Genomic DNA, 18,558 nt, shown 5'->3' on the forward strand with positions numbered 1-18,558 from the left:
GCACCGTTGTTTTTGTTTTTTAATCCAGTGACCTTGCTCTAGTACCACAAAGAGGTTAGTGTCTCTCAGAAGATACTTTGGGCAGGTGGCAGCTCATCACCTATTACAATCTTCACAAACTTTCCTCTCCTCTCTTCAGCTGTTACTTCCAAAGAATGAAGTATGAAAATATGCTTATAAACTGTAAATTGTGACACTGATTTCCTAAGCGACAGAAATGTGCTACGTATGCTAACATTGCTCGTTACTGACCTGGGAAGGTGGTGATAGCAGAAGGTGGTGATATCAGCACTCTGGCCAGGTTCTTGAGCTGAACTGGTGAGTTTCACAGCTTTGCTGGAGCCATGATGGTCTGTCATTAATGATGCACCATGCACCGCATTATGGGAGCAGGTGCCAGGGCCAGCCCGTCACACGCAGACTAAATCTCTCGCACTGGCAGAGGTTGTCCCCGCTGCCATAAGTGCCATCTGCACAGCCATGTTGGCCGGCCTGAGCTCCGGGTTCTGTGGGGCAGAGACGGTCGGCATAAACAGACTTTCTTGGTGGGTGGCGAGAGCCTAGGTGTCTTGTAGTACAGCACCAGGTGTGGCCAATGGCCAGTATGTACTGTTCTAATCCAATTTCTTTCTTTTTTCTTTTTTTTTTTTTTTAATTTTTAAATTTACATCCAAGTTAGTATATATTGCAATAATGATTTCAGGAGTAGATCCCAGTGACTCATCCCTTATGTATAACACCCAGTGCTCATCCTAACAAATGCCTTCCTTAATGCCCCTTACCCATTTAGCCCATTGCACCACCCAAAGCCCCTCCAGCAACCCTCAGTTTGTTCTCTATATTTAAGAGTCTCTTATGTTTTGTACCCCTCCCTGGTTTTATATTATTTTTGCTTCCATTCCCTTATGTTCACCTGTTTTGTATCTTAAATTCCACATATGAGTGAAGTCATATGATAGTTCTTTCTCTGACTAATTTCACTTAGCATGATACCCGCTAGTTCCACATAGTTGCAAATGGCAAGATTTCATTTCTTTTTTATTGCCAAGTAATACTCCTTTGTGTGTGTGTGTGTGTGTGTGTGTGTGTGTGTGTGTATACCACATCTTCTTTATCCACTCATTGGTCAATGGACATTTAGGCCCTTTCCATACTTTGGCTATTGTCAATAGTGCTGCTATAAACATTGGGGTGCATGTGCCCCTTTGAAACAGCACACCTGTACCCCTTGGATAAATACCTAGTAGTGAAATTGCTAGGTCAAAGGGTAGTTCTATTTTTAACTTTTTGAGAGACCTCCATACTCTTTTCCAGAGTGGCTGCACCACTTTGCATTCCCACCAGCAGTGCAAAAGAGTTCCTCTTTCTCTGCATCCTCGCCAACAACTGTTGTTGCCTGAGTTGTTAATTTTAGACATTTTGATTGGTGTTAGGTGATATCTTATTGTGGTTTTGACTTGTATTTCCCTGATGATGAGTGATGATGAGCATTTTTTCATGTGTCTGTTAGCCATATTGTCTTTGGAAAAGTGTCTAATCATGTCTTTTGCCAATTTCTTTGCTGGATTATGTGTTTTTTGGGTGTTGAGTTTTATAAGTTCTTTATAGGTTTTGGATATTAACCTTTTATCTGATATGTCATTTGCAAATATCTTCTAAATAATTTGAAGATTAGATAGATGAAATGACTTGTTTTGGTGACTGTGTGTGAAAACTTAAGTTGAAACCTGAGTTGTGCTTGACTTCAGCACTTGGGTTCCTTTATTGGTTTTTCTCCAATAACAATCCACCTCACCTAAAGAAATTTGTTAACGTATGATTTTGAATTTTTTTTCAAATTTTTCTTTTACAATTCCTCTTTTCCAAACATCTAAGTTTCTGACGCCACAGAAACAGGATATTTTAAAGGTTAGCAAAAACTCAACACATCATTGTTAATTGGATGAATAAATCTCTTACAATCTCATTCTTTTACTGATGAGGCAATATATAACTTTAAAGGAATCAATATTATATTCTATATTCACAAAGTACTTTACAGAAGCTAAATTTAGAACCTAAGCTTCTTGCCTCACCTGACTATATTCTAGTTAATAAACAACAGCAGCAAAGATACTATAAATACAGATAAATATAATAAAGCACGTTACTTAAATTAGCTAAAAAGTAATGATTGCATAAAGTAGTGGGTGACACATTTCTATTTTGACTTAGAAAAGTTCTTCACAGATTATGCCATTAAGATAGACACAGAAAAATAATATTAGTATGGCTCAGTGAGGTTTCCGACCTAGGCTACTTGTGCCTAGAGGAGACTACAACAGGGGTTCCAGGCAGATGAGGCAACTGACTACCCAGGCCTTATTGGACCGCCCTGAGATACTGAGACAATCAGCATCTCAGCACACCTAAAACCAGGCTGATAAAGATTCAGCACGCTTTTTGAATACACATCGTTTATTATACTATTAAAATTCTCCTACTCCGGTTGGTCAATAGGCTGTTTCCCAAATCCCCTGAGTGCCCCTCCTACCAAAGAGGCTTTCCAGTCCCAAATCTCTATATTTCCCTATCATACAACACCAAAAGGTAAATCCTAGGCAGGAGGATGCCTCCTGGATTCCACTTCCTTGTTCGTCCTCTGCCTGTGACCCAGCACTATGTCCTGACACACTGGTTAGGCAGGGCGGTGTTAGAGATTTTTGATTAATTATTTATTTTGAATCCCTATTAGTCATTCTAATATAATTAAATGTTACTTGGAGTAATTAGCCAACCACTGACTATCTCTTAATAGTAGAGTAATACAGTTATAAAATATTATGCATAAGATTTTTAAATCAAATATTACAATAAAATCACTACATGTGCAATGGGTGGTGGGAAGTACATGTTGTTTTAAATCACAGACTAGAGAACGAGACAGATCTAGTTTTGAATATTGTTTCTATACTTAGCTAACTCTATGGTGGATGAAAGTTAAGATTCCATCACTTTATTTATGAAATGGAGATAATCTTAAATGGCCCTTTCTTCGTCCTCCACACCCATGTTCCCTAATGGATCCTGAACCAGAGGATTGCTATGTAATACCTAACATTTTAAATCTGAATGGAATCTTAACCATGCATTTCTCTTTATTTTTTTTATTTAAATATTTTTTTAAACATTCAAAATTCCTCTCAATGAAAGTAGAATATTACAGATATCTCTCCGGGAAAAATTCAGCTGATAGTATTCCTTATAGAACATTTCAGAAGAAACTTTTATGTTCTTAAAAAGCTCATGTTCCTCAGAATATGAGCTTGTTGTATTTATCAGACAAAGGATGTATTTCATTGTCCTTTATTTTATTTTTTAAAATTTATTTATTTATTTTGAGAGAGACAGAGAGAGCACAAGCTGGGGAGGGCTGAGAAAACGAGAGACAGAATCCCAAGCAGGCTTAATGTCATCAGTGCAGAGCCAGTTTCAGGGCTGAACTCAACGAACTGTGAGGTCATATTTCATTCTCCTTTAAGTCGAATCTTTCCTGCTAAATGAAAAGGGGAGAAAATTGTGTATGTTAGAATAGATGTGGATAATCTTCTATTGCAGTCTTTTTTGTGGATACTTTTCATGAATGGTTATTCTGAATGAGGTTAGAGTAAAACTAGTCATATTATATCCAGTGGGGAAAATGATAAATAGATCAAGTTTTACATTTTTATATTATGCCACCCATTTCTATAAATACCAATAAAATGTAATGTCAGTATGTTCTTGATCTTTTCAGTATATTTGGGTAAAAAAGTTGATGCTCATGAAATGTCTCTTTTTATTTAAAAATTATGTTAACATATGCCATAGAAAAGGACACGGAGTGTTTAGATGTTTCTTTGCAAATACTATATGGTCAAAAATATCTATGGCTTCTGAATAAACTATAAATATTTGGCATTTTCAGGGTATGACCTGGTAAAATTGTTTACACGCTAAAAAGCATTATTTAAAATTTAAAAGCATGCCTTTAATTAAAGAAAAATCATAAGAAGGCAAAAAAGCAGAAAAAGCAGAGATGGTAACATGAAGTCTACAGATAAGAAAAGATTAGACTTGTAGAGAAATCACTAAAGGAAAACAAAAATATTAAAAGCTGTAAAGGGGGGTTTTCAAATCATTTTTAAATGGTAAATCAAAGTAAATTTTGATGCAGTTTTAAAATCTACACTTGATTTGGGTTAAATGAAACCAAATTCAGGTTGCTGTTATAGGCTAATTGTAGGTTTCCATAGGAGTTTACTGGAAAGGAACTAGTTGTATTAATGGCTAAGTGATTGATATCAAAACTGAATCTATATCTAGGATGCTTAGAGTTTAGTCAGATTAAAGGAAGCATGGTTTGCAAAAAGAAACCTGGGCCAAGTTCAAGAGGTTAGAACACGGGGAGATGGAAGTTGGGGTGCCTGGAACTCAGATTCGGGAGTTTTAGAATGGGAGAAGGTGTTGAAGGACAGGGAAAAGGGAAAATGAAGTTGGATAAGTAATGGAACAGAAACACCAAAGTAAATGAAGTGTCTTAAAAACATATTAATCAGTTTGATTTTAAGTAAGGTAAAAGAGAGTGTATTATTACAATAGCAGAAGAGCGGCATGATCTAATTTGCTTTGTGGCAGAATGAGGAGAATGTATCAAAGGGAATAAGACTGGAGGCTGAGGGAAAAAATAGAAGGTAATTGTGGAGTTTAGGTAGCTATGATAAACTAAGCTGAAGAGGCAGCTGTGGGCAGTGGAGAGGAGTAGAGATTGGAGAAAGATTTTAGAAAATAGAATGAATTGCACTTAGCTACTGCTTAGAAGAGGCCTAGGGGAGGGGAATGAAAAAAGATTCTTCTTAAATCTCTAAAATCCTTTCCAAAAGAATGTTGGTTTCTTATTACTCTCATTTGGGACTTTTATTTCTTAAAGTGGTTAAGACAGCATCTAATTTTTGGCTAAATTTGCATTTTCTTGTTCTGACACTAGTAGAACATCAGAGAACACAGAACATTTTCCAAAATATGTATCAATTGTTTTTTACTATTTTATAACGTGAAATCCTTTGCATGTTTTTCAGTAAATGTTTGGAGAGGCGAAAAGACTATATAATCTTATATTTTTAAAAATATCTATTTTTATTAAATTACCTATGACTATTTTCCCAATATTTTTATTTGTCTTTTAAATTTATATTTTCTTTTCTATCTAATTTTCTTTAGATAATTAACCTTTTATCTCAGATATTTTTTTTTTATTATATCCAATGGAAGAATATCCTTCAAGGTTTAATTTCTATTAAGTCATTCACACAATTAGAAAACATACATCAAGCACCTATTATGTGCCTATAACTGTGTGGACCTTCAGAAACACTTTGTTTACCTCTAAGTAAGAATTTATGGACCCGATCATTCCTCTATAATGGCAATATTAATAACATTTTCATCTTTACATTAGTTCATTTAATTAATCACTTTATGTTTTTCTAACCACTAATCCAGGCTCATAGAAAGCTTTAGTAAAATAGCTTTAACTCAATAACTATATTTAAACCATATCTGCATATTTCAGTACTTTAAATAGTTTCTGATGTTGGTGACCAAAATTTTTGCAACATAATTACCACCATCAGTGACACCAAATTTTGATTTATCTCTCAGTGAAACAGAAAGTAACTTTCAGTGAGATTTGTGTGTCTCAGAACTCTTTTGCCTTCTTAAATGTTTGGCGAACTACTTGCTGGTAAAAATGATACAAAATGTTAAAATCACATTGCTGTGGCTGTTACTCTAATTTAGTAGCATGTACACTCTTTGGTTTCCCAGATTAACAATGATCACAGAAAGATTCAGATTCAGCTAACTTTAAACAAATGAAAGAGAATTATATGAAGAATAGTGAAATAGTTAAAGCTAAATATTCATGTCTGAGGAAAGGTAGCTCAGGGAAACACTGGGAATGACAGCAGAGTTAAGGGCAGTCTCACCAGGGTGAAGCCTTAAAATAAAGTAATTTAATAAATATTCAGCCTCTTTATGATAGATTAATATTCACAGAATTGCATATTATATGAGTGTCAGGGGCAGGAGATATTTTGAGCCAGTCTGCATCACATACTGCCTCTGCCTGTTTTCATAGATATTGGGATCTGTTTCCAGGAGAAGAAGGGGTAACAAGCAGGCAAAAACAATAGAAATCCTCTTCCATACCCTACCTGTCCACAGTCTTAGGCAGATACTCACTCACTCTTTTTTCTGTGTATATAATGCCTAAAATATTACTGTTTTACACAGTGTGTCTCAACAGTCGAAAAAAAAATCTTATTCTATTTACCACAGGAAAAAAAAACCAAAAGTGATTTTTGGTTGCTACTTCCAAAGATGAAGCCTGTGTTCTCTGGCTTATGTCTATTTCTTGGTTGCTCGATCATTATAGTATCTCAATATTCTGTGATCTGTGGACAAATTCAGCCAATACACCCTATGTTTAATAGTGGACAAAAGCAAGAGAAAGGACATAGAGTAAGCATAAACAATGCTGCAAATGATTAGAGGAAGGAAACTTGTCACTGATTTTTTTCCCTAATTTCTATTTCATATAAGTTTATCTTTGGTCAGAATATTCTCAAGTCATATTTCTTTATTTTTTTAACTTGTGAATTGAACTAAGTTATCCATCCTTTGTTATTGGAGCCTCTGTGGGTCCTATTACATTGTCTTATCTAATATTTATTAGTAGGCCTGTTATTACATGGAAACACCCCAGAGTATTGCTTGGATTCTACTCCTATTTCTGTAGCAAAATCTCCACTTCTTCTTGATCATCAGATAAGTCATTCTACTTATCTACTATCAGATAAGTCATTCTCCTGGAACTATAGCTGAATCTTCATTAATTTTTTTTTTATTTTTTTTATTTTATTTTATTTTTTTTAATTTTTTTAAATGTTTTTATTTATTTTTGAGACAGAGAGAGGCAGAGCATGAGCAGGGGAGGGGCAGAGAGAGAGGGAGACACAGAATCTGAAGCAGGCTCCAGGCTCTGCGCTGTCAGCACAGAGCCCGACGCGGGGCTCAAACTCACAGACTGTGAGATCATGACCTGAGCCGAAGCCGGATGCTTAACCGACTGAGCCACCCAGGCGCCCCCATTAATTTTTTAATAAAGACAGTTGCTTCAGTCATTGGAGTAGCAGAATAAATGGCTTCAAAGCATTGTTTCTTTAATTTCAAGTAAATTTCATTTATTTATTTATTTATTTATTTATTTATTTATTTATTTATTTATTTAAAATGTTTATTTATTATTGAGAGACAGAGAGAGATAGAGCATGAACAGGAGAAGGGCAGAGAGAGAGGGACACACAGCATCCCAAGCAGGCTCCAGGCTCTGAGCTGTCAGCACAGAGCCCAACGCGGGGCTCTAACTCACAGACCGTGAAATCATGACCTGAGCCGAAGTCGGAAGCTCAACTGACTGAGCCACCCGGTTGCCCCATCAAGTAAATTTCTTAATTGGAGACAATGCTTATGGAATAGGCATAATAATAATCTTTGAAGCATTTAGTTAATCCAAATTTGGAGGTCCCTGAGAAAGCATGTTTATAGTCTGAAAATAAAATCCACGTCTACAATAAATTTCTATCTGATTAAAAAAAACAAATCTTCACCACACCACACCACACCCCCCCCCACCCAAGCCATGGAAAGTTTCTAATGTAAGCACCAGGAAGCTACCACATAGCTGGCGATTCACCTGAAGTATGGAGACATATTGAGGTATAAGATTTAATTACTTTTGTTGTTAATTGCACATTCATTACTGTCTGTGCTAGGGTATCTTGAGAAGAGGAAATCTAGTTTTTAAAGTTCCTTTCTACCATCATGCACATTTTAATCGTGAGCTTATTATGCAAATTCTGGTCTTCATAGAAGATACTGACATCTAAAAAATCTGTTATCCCGTAACCTGATTATTAAGATATTATTCTACAATAAGAATAGATACATTTTCATGTTCTGGGCCCACTCCTAGAGGTCCAACTACAGGTTTCTTCCAAAAAATTTCTTGAGATTAATTACTTATTCACTGAAATTATTTTGCTTTTTATTTGATAATATCATACATTCATAAAACTACACAAACCATCGGGGCACAGCTCAATGAATTTTCACAAACTGGACACATCTGTACAAGAAGCACTGAGAACATAAAATAAAACATTGCACATGCTTCAGGAGGCCCCTAGTACACTTTCTTCCGGTTTCTATATCTATAAGAGTAGTGACCCTCCTGCTTTCTTTTAACATAGATTAGTTTTGTGTGGTTTTGAACTCTCTGTGAATATAATAAAATAGTTCTTTTTAATTTTATATTTTTTAAGTTTTTATTTTAATTACAGTTAGTTAACATACAGTTATATTAATTTTAGGCATACAATATAGTGATTCAACACTTCCATACATCACCCTGTGCTCATTACAGCCAGTACACTCCTTAATTCCCATCACCTATTTTACCTACTTGCCCACCCACCTTCCTTCTAGCAACCATCAGTTTGTTCTCCGTGGTTAAGAGTCTAAGAGTCTATTTCTTGGTTTACCTTCCCTTCTTTTTTTTTCCCCTTTGTTTATTTTGTTTCTTAAATTCCACATATGAGTGAGATCAAATGGTATTTCTCTGACTGACTTAATTTGCTTAGTATAACACTCTCTACCTCTATCCATGTTGTTGGAAATGGAAAGATTTCTTTCCTTTTTATGGTTGATCAATATTCACCACAACCATTGAGTATACACACACACACACACACACACACACACACACACATCTATATGTACATAACATATCACATATTATATATGTATCACATCTTGTTTATCCATTCATCAGTCACTGTACACTTGGGCTATTTCCATAATTTGGCTTTTTTTTCCCTTTTCTTTTCTTTCTTTCTTTCTTTTTTTCTTTCTTTCTTTCTTTCTTTTTGTGCTTGGCTTCTTTAGCTCAACATTGTATATTTGTGAGATTCATCCATATTGTGTTTAATGACCAATTATTTAATCTTCTCTCTTCAAGTTACCCAAACAAACCATTAGCCATTGCTTAGGAATCAACATAGATGCTCATTCCAGGCATCACTCCTTTTAAACCTAGTGAATGTAAGGGCACCTGGGTGGCTCAATTGGTTAAATGTCCAACCTCAGCTCAGGCCATGATCTCAAAGTTCATGGGAGTCCTGCATCAGGCTCTATGCTGACAGCTCAGAGCCTGGAGCCTGCTTTGGATTGTGTGTTTCCCTCTCTCTCTCTGCCCCTCCCCTGCTTGCTCTCTGTCTCCTTCAAAAATAAATAAAATATTAAAAAAATAGACCCAGTGAATGTAGAATTCAAAATTATTCCTCTTATAAGAATTTTCCTTTTCCATTCATGGTCAAGTCACTCTTAAGAGAGAAAGTAAAAGTTGTCTATTTCTGAGTAATGCCAATGTAAGTAATAAAACATGTGTATATTATGTTTTATATTTGTAATTGTTAATTTTTGCTCATGCATTTATTAGTTATCTCTTATAGTTTGAAGTTGAGGGGAGGGGAGGTCCTTTAAGAGGAGATTGTGTCCTAAGAGTGTGATAAACCTATTCATTCAAATAATTCACTCGTACCTTCAAAGCCTGGTAGGGACTTTCATATATACACTGGCACATAATGGTGGAGTACTTCTGGTCATGCCCAAATGTATAGTTAGGCAGATCAAAAAGCACTGAGAGCATGATGCCCTTACTTGGGTATCCCACGTCAGCATATTCAGTTTTCCCTGAAAGGCAAGTATTATTTTTACTTTATCGTTTATTTTGTTTTTCAAAATTAGAATATTCATTGATAATTTTTTTAAAATTCAAATCCATTTTAAATCCATTTTTTTTTTTAAATCCAAATTTCAGGATTACCTGCTATCACATTCTTATTTGTGTGTTTTACACAATACTGATCTGCCATCAACACTTCCTTCAACATAGACCTGTTAGGTCATGAAGAAAGAGTAGTAGAGCTGCTGACTCTTTTGTCTTCACCAGGTCAATTGCTTCCTTGTTCTCTGAGCTTTAGTAAATCGTGAACAATTTGCAAATAACAGAGTACAAGGTAAAGTCCATGGGCATCTTTTTTGGATGTGGGTTTAATGAACAACACAACCTTCACCTTAGAGAAAAACTGCAGACATGCTGCGATGTGCAGAATTCCTTCAGAATTCCCCTCTATGATTGATCCCCCTTAGTGTGGAAGGAACTTCTGACTTTAAGATCTCACTATTATTCTCTGGCAAAAGGATGGGCCTACCCTAATCGGAGAGCCATTTAAAACTAGAAAACAGTCAAAGGGTAAACATTAAAAATGAAATTATAAAATAAAGATAGAGCATTTTCCCCAGCTGAATGCAGAGAAGGACGTCTCACAGACGCTTGTGTGCTGGCCTGAAGGAAAAGAACAGCCAGGTTGGAGGCTCCTGTGGCCAAGAATTGTAGGTGGCCTCTAGGCTTTAACGATGGTAACTTACTGACACCTAGCAAGAAAACAGGGGCATCAAACATATAGCTGCAAGAGATGACTTCTGCTGAAAAACAGTGAGCTCGAAAGATGACCCCTAGCCTTAGATGAGAATCACAGTGATTTCAGCCTGGTGCGATCCTACGCAGAAGATCCAGAAAAACTGTTCTGAGACTCCTCACCTCTGGAAACTGTCAGATAATGTTTGTGTCGTTTTAAGCTTTTGGGTCTGTGTTAATTTATCACACGGTAACAGAAAACTAGGAGTACGCTTGCTCAGGACCACTGCGAGTACTGACATTGTCAAGAAACATACTTTCCTTTTTCTCTCATGTGTGTTTTTATTATGGCATAATTGGAATTTGTAAATCCTGCCTTCACTAGTAGTTATTCATAGTGAATAAATGCCCAGCTTGACATCAGATGGCCTGGGGCTGAATCCCATTCAACTCCTTAGATGTGATTGGGAGCAAGTTACTTAATAGCCCTGTGACACTTGCTCCTCAATTAAAAAAATAAGAATATCATGTTAACTCTTTCATTGGGCTTTTACTAAGAATTAACTGAGTGTATTAAATATGTTAACAATAAATATTTGTTGGTGCTATTATTGTTATTGCAGATTCAGATTCATGTTGATATCAACATGATGTCAACAATATAGTGGAAGTAATGACATCCTATAGGATGGTGAATCAGATAACTGAAAACTGTATTATGGCAGAGAACTAGAGGGCTGAAATATCCCAGAAGCAGAATATCTCAGAGGCCATCCTGCCAGGTGAAAGCAAGCTACTCTGTTTTAATTTGTATTCCACTGAAAATGTAATTGCTAGATCAATAAAATCATACCAGTTGCCAAGTCATATATTTACATGCTCTAATACGCGGAATACATCTGAATAGCAGGCACAGTTGGACTTATTAAATAAGTCTACAGTAATTTATTATTAAAGATGTATTAGTATTTTACAGTAATTGAAGTAGTTAAGAGAATAAGGATATGCCATGAATCACAAGGCTGGCATCTTTCAAGGTTTTTTTTTTTTTTTATGTTTATTTATTTATTTTGAGAAAGAGAGAGAGAGAGAGAGACAGAGGATGCACACGTTTGCCAGTCAGGGAAGGGCAGAGAGAAACAGGGAGAGAGAAAATCCCAAGCAGGTACATTGTGAGCCCAGAGCCTGATGTTCAATCCCAGAAACCATGAGATCATGACCTGAGCCGAAATCAATAGTCAGACAGACACCTAACCGACTGAGCCACCCAGCCGCCCCCTTCCAGGTTTTGAAGTTTGCAAAAGTCTTTAATTCTCTCGGGTAAGGAAAATAGCAACATTTTGTTGTTTTTATTAAGTGTGTCCTCCCTATCACAAATTGGCTAGATTCCAAAAGTTAGTTAGCCATCACAGGAGTGCTATTATGTACCAAATATCCCATTCTACTTTTAGACTGAGGAATTGCTAAAAAGATCACATTGGATTCAGAAAATCACTGCAATTAATGTGAGACAAATTTTGTTGGAATTTAAATTATCAATTTACTCCTCACAGTACCCATTCTGCACACTGAACTTCATTTAAATTCTGGTTTCCCAGAATTAGTATTAGCCTGAAGCTTAACTACAATTGCCTTTAAAGTTTTCCTTTTATAAGTACATGAGATATAGAGTCTCAGTTTGTTGGAGAAGGCTATAAGAAAGACTAAAAGAGGTTGTTACATGCATGCTTTCTTAAGGTATTTGTTTTCTAATTCTCATCCTTTATTTATTTGTATTTTTCAAAGCTTTCCAGACTCGTATATATTTGGTACACTTTCATTTATGAAATGTTAGAGTCTAAAAATATTGTGGCTGTGACTACTATAATACTCAAATATGGCCTTTTTGATATTTGAGCGCAAATCTGAAGGAGGTACAGGAGTAAGCCACATGGATAACTGTGCATAGAAATTTCTACACAGAGGAGATAGTTTATGCAAAGTTCTGAGGCATGCTCCATGTTCCTGCCACTTTAAATGTTTTTCTATAGTGTTGATATTTCTCAAGTTTCATATTTTTACATACTGATGCAATACTACAAAGGATCACATTTCTTTTTTATTGCCTCTGACCACGTTGATTCAATTATTGGCTGATATTTCTCATCACAGCTATATTCTGTGGTGGTGAAATAAAGAGTAAATGTTAGGTTACTTTCACATCCTATAGTGTATGCATCTTTGAAGGAACAACAACAATAATAATAATATCAAACCTTAACACATGATCCTCAAGGCACATGTTTTGTTCATTCATACTTGAATAAAAAGATATTTATCTGGTACTAGAGAGCAATCATGGTCTCTAGATTGTCCTAGCCCAATTATAATCAATACTGGTGCAGAAGAATTCTAGTAGGTATTCATAAATCATTAGCTTGCCTTCTAGAAAGCCTGCCTACAGAACCAGTAGAGGAGATTTCAGCCATTGATAGCTTCCTTAGCTGCCAATGCTGCCAGCATTGCCTTATTTTTAAATCCTCCCAGATTCCTTTTAGGGTCAGTTTTTCTTTCTTTGGTCTCAGGATTTATAGAAATTTACTTTTCTTATTTATTTTCTGGAAAGTATAAAAGTAAGTTTAGAGAATGGGTTTTAAAAACTTGCCCATAGGGGCATGTGGGTGGCCCAGTCCATTAAGCACCAAACTTTGGCTCAGGTCATGATCTCATGGTTGTGAATTCAAGCCCCACATCAGGTTCTGCACTGGTTGTGTGGGGCCTGCTTGGGATTCTCTCTCTCTTCCTCTCTCTCTCTCTGCTCCTTCCTCACTTGTGTATTCTCTCTCTCTCAAATAAATAAGTTAATTAAAAAAAATAAAAACTTATCCATAAATTGTCATTATTTCTCTTAATGGAGTTTTCCTTTTATACCATCAAAAGAAATTGAGAATTGTAAAATCTGTTCAATCTGTTGGTTGAATAGTGTAGTAGACTCTAGTAGACTTATATGGCAAGACCATTGGGTTACTTCTAAGAACAGATAATATCATTCTTTCTTCCCATGTACAAATACAACAGCAGAAAAATTTACCAAAGTACATATGTTTTAGGCATGAAGAAAGCAGACAAGTCAAGACTTGAGAAACAGGGTCCCAAAGAGTAAGAAAACAGACAGAAGTGAGCTCAGCATCACTGTGACAATTTCTCTCAAGGTACTTGTCAATTAAATGTGGCATAGCATTTAGAGGTTAAATGTTGAACATAAAGTTCAGTTAAATGTGGCAATATATGAGAGGCTAAAAAGTTGAACATATAGCAAGTAGTACACAGGGTTTCAGAAACTTAGTTGAGCTCTCAACAGCCTCTAAAGACAGAGACAAACTTAGTGTTCATGACTACTTTCAAGTGCAGGCTGCACTTGATTTTTGAGAGAAAAGAAGTACATTGAGGTGGTTCCAACTTTCTACACCATCTTTTTCCTGAAGACATTATCCAGTTCATAAGCATCCAAAAAAGTAAGAATCAATCAGGAAACAACAGCTGTAATGGCATATGAGGGCTGCCCAGGTGGCTCCGTCAGTTAAGCATCCAACTTTGGCTCAGGTCCTGATCTCATAGTTTGTGGGTTTGAGCCCCCTGTCAGGTTCTGTGTTGACAGCTCAGAGACTGAAGCCTGCTTCAGATTCTGTGTCTTCCTTGCTCTCTGCTCCTTCCCTGCTTGTGCTCTCTCTCTCTCTGTTTCTCAAAAATACATAAATGTTAAAAATTGATGAAAAATAAATAAAAATAAATAAAATGGCACATGATCCTGGTTAGATAAAAATTAGAGATTAGCCAAGGTAGAAAAGTCTTACTCAAAATCCTAGTAAACACAGTTTCCTATAGAAACACAGTAGGATCAGTCACAAATAAGAATTATACCAACTTTCAAAACAATTTTACTTCAGGTTGAAATAGGAGATATATCCCTACTCTAATTGCTCACCATAAGTAAAAAATACTCTTTGGAAGATGACAGTTCAGCTATGCTTCAAATTAACTATACATTTTAATGCACCACACTCAGCATATAATAAAACAATTTTCAGGAATGGTAGACGATGGGACCAAATTTACAAAATATAAAGGAGAAAATAGATTTGCGGATAATCTCAATATTGAAATTATCAAACACTTATTTTGAAATGTAGTTAATACATAAAGAAAATGGAGTTGAGGTGCCTGGGTGACTTGGTCAGTAAGTATCTGGCTCTTAGTTTTGGCTCAGGTCATGAGATCATGGTTCATGGAATCGAGCCCTGTGTCAAGCTCTGTGATGACAGCATGGAACCTGCTTTGGATTCTCTCTCACTCCCTCTTTCTCTGCCCCTTCCCAGCTTGTGTGCAAGCTCTCTCGCAAAATAAACATTTAAAAAAAAAAAAAAAAAAAGAAGAAGAAGAAGAAAAGAAAAAAAGATGAAGTCAATATGTAATATTCATGACTGAACTTAAAAAAAAAATTCAAGTGATAATACTTTTTTTTTTAAGTTTATTTATTTATTTGGAGGTGGGGGAGAGAGAGAGAGTGAGAGTGAGAGAGAGAGAGAGAGAGAGAACTCCAGTCCAGGCAGGCCCCACACTGTCAGTGCAGAACCTGACATGGGACTCAAACTCATGAACTGTGAGATCATAACCTGAGCCTAGATCAAGAGTTGGATGCTGAACTGACTGACCTACCCAGGTGCCCCTCAAGTGATAGTTCTTAAACTGGGAAAAAAGTCCCTGTAATTAAAAGCTGAAGAAAAGACTTAACAATAGATTAGAAACAGTGGAAAAGATTATAGTATCAGAATATATAATGATGGACAATTTTCCAATGGAGACATGGATGTAAAATACAGAAAAAATAAGTTGAATATAAGAAACATAGTATTAACATTTGTTTGGAAACCCAGAAGGATAGGAGCAAGTATACGGGTAGTAGCAATATGAGAAAAGGAACTAGACCAAATGGTCTGAAAGTGATGAAAGACATTAAACCACAGATTCAAAAAGCTCAATAAAACCCAAGTGAGATAAATACAAAGAAAACATATCTATACATGTCATAAGAAAAATGCAAAAAACCAAAGACAGGGAAACTAAGCAGCCAGATGAAAACAAACAAACAAACAAACAAAAAGACATAGTTTACAGACCAACAATAAGATTGAGAAGTGTCTGTTCAGCAGAAACAATGGAAGAAAGAAAACAAAATAAATATCTTTAAAGAAATAAGAATTAAAGCTTCTAATGAATCTGCATTGTCTGGGAAGTTAAAAAGCTATGCTGATTTATGTTAGACTGCTCTAATTCAAAGATTTTTTTTTTTTATGATTTCTAAGATGACCACTAAAAGAAGAATAAAATAACCTAAAGTAAAAGAGGAGAGTATAGATTGATAAAATACTTTAATAACACAAAATGTAGAAAATAGAAGAAGAGAAAAAGGGCATAATAGAAGAGGAAAAAAAAAAGAGACATAAACGACCAGTGCAAATAGCAAAACGATAGTAAAGTAGTAAATTCAAATTCCGACATAAATGCATCATTATCTACATTAAATGTAAAACAAGCAAATACTCAGTTGCACTATGGTAGGAATAAAAACTCTATATTTCACAAAACAAAGTTCAACTATATGATACTTACAAAACACTATTAAAATATGAATACAGAAAGTCTAAAAAGGATAGAAAAAAAGTCCGTGCAAGTACAAACCAAAAGGAATGTGGTTTAGCTACAGTAATATAAGAAGAGCATAACAAGGCAAAAGCATTAGTGAAGTTAAACAGAAGCATTTTCTAATGTTAAAGGATCAACCAAACAAGAAGATATAATAAGTCTAAATTTTTAGGTATCTATAATATAGCCTTAAAATTTATGAAGCTAAATCTGACAAAATTAAAGGAAGAATAGATAAACCAAAAATCATAATAAAAGTTTTAAATTGGTTTTCTAGTACTTTACAGAACAGACAAAAGTAGGTAAGGATATAGATCAGAAATTGGCAAACTACAAACAATGTGTCTTTCTTGCCAACATCTATTTTTGTATGACCCACAAGTTAAGAATGGTACTTATATTTTTAAATTTTTGTATGTTTATTCATTTTCGAGAGAGAGAGACAAAGACAGAGCATGAGTGGGGGAGGGCAGAGAGAGAGGGACACACACACAGAATCAGAATCAGGCTCCAGGCTCTGAGCTGTAAGCACAGAGCCTGACACGGAGCTCAAACTCACTAACTGCAAGTTCGTGACCTGAGCCGAAGTTGGATGCTTAACCAACTGAGCTACCCAGGTGCCCCAAGAATGGTATTTATATTATTAAATGTTGGAAAAAAGTCAAAATAATAATGTTTTATGAAAATGAAAAGTATATGAAAATCAAATAGCAGTTTGTGTAAAGCGCTTTCTGTAAAAGTTTATGGAACATAGTTATGCTCATTTATTTATATACCATCTATGCCTGCTTTCACACTACAATGACAGAATTGAATAGTTATAACAGAAACTATGCATGGTACTCATCACTTCAAATATTGGTGTAGAGCATAATCGATTTTAGAGAAAGAGTTATAATTAGATTTTCCTCTTGGCTTTCAAAGCCTAATTGACATGTATAGAATACTAAACTCAAATGCATATTGTTTCCCCCAAATCTACATAGGAAATTTCAACAATTTTTATGTTGAAATATTTGAGAATATACCCACTGTTCATAAATTTTTAGAAGAAAAGAAGCGCAAGATGATAATTTTTTAGAAGTTTGTAAATGAAGCTACACATTTCTAAATAACTGTTGGATCAAAGAAGATATAACAATAACAATTAGTAAAATTGGATAAACTGTGCTTAAGAAGAAATTTATATCCTTAAATACATAGAAGAAGAAAGTGTAAAAACCCACTGTTTAAGTGTCTCTATGAATAAGTTAAAGTACAAAAGATATATGAAACCAAAAAAAAAAAAAACAAGAAAAAGAGCATAATAAAGATAAATCCAGAAATGTATAAAATAGAAGATAAATATATAACAGAGTTTCTTTAGAGACTGAAAAAATTGATAAACTGACAAGTGCGATTACTACAGATACTATAGTCATTAAAATTGAGTTGATATTTTGAACAACTTAACACTTACAATTTGAAAATTAGATAAAATTGTTCATTCCTAGAGAAACAGGACAATAAAAATACTATGGTTAATCAATACCTATCAAAGAAAGTGAAACTTAAAGCAAAAGCTTCTCATAAAGAATTCATAAATAATTTTACTTATGATTTCAAACAAACATGAAGAAGTAATAATAAGATCAAGTATACATAAAGCCTACCATGGAAGAGAAAAAAAATGAAACATTTTCAACTCATTCTGTCATACTAGCATAATTTGTACAGCAAATGTGACATCAAAAAAAAAATCTATATACATAGGTTCACAAATACTTTTAAAGCTATCAAAGACATCCATCATATATGAAAAGAATAATATGAAAGAGTTCAATTTTGTCCAGAAATATCATTTAATTATATACAACTTCAATGTAGTTCATTGCATTTAATAGATTAAATAGAAAAAAAAAATCCTTCATGTTCTTTTTAGTGGATATTTTTAAATAAATTGATAAAATCTAAATCTACTTATAATTTAAAATAAACAGTAAATAATAATTAGAGAAAAAAATTAAAATTTAATAAATGTGAAAATCTAACAAATATCTAAATTGATGGTAAAAATACTTAAATCTATCTACCTGATAGCAAGAAGAAGACAAAGATGACCATTCTTATTTCTATTCAGAATTCTACTAGAGCTATGTCATATTGTTATATATAGAGAAATATATATTTAGTCTTCCTCACCATTTCTAGTGTAGAGCTCTTAAAATTTTGGCATTTCCGTGGCAAGACATTGAATCAATCACCAATGACCAATGATCTAATCCACCATGCCTGTGTAATAAAATCTCCATAAAAATCAAATAGGATGGAGTTCACGG

At 34.8% G+C, this 18,558-nt stretch overlaps 1 pseudogene; it reads right to left on the bottom strand.

Annotated features, from left to right (window-relative positions):
* Positions 1–285, bottom strand: part of LOC128776454 (exportin-4-like) — a 31,778-nt pseudogene extending 31,493 nt beyond the window's left edge.
* Between the last annotated feature and the right edge of the window lie 18,273 nt (positions 286–18,558).

This window comes from Panthera pardus, unplaced genomic scaffold (assembly GCF_024362965.1).
Source record: "Panthera pardus isolate Hobbes unplaced genomic scaffold, ASM2436296v1 HiC_scaffold_13, whole genome shotgun sequence".
Taxonomy (NCBI): domain Eukaryota; kingdom Metazoa; phylum Chordata; class Mammalia; order Carnivora; family Felidae; genus Panthera; species Panthera pardus.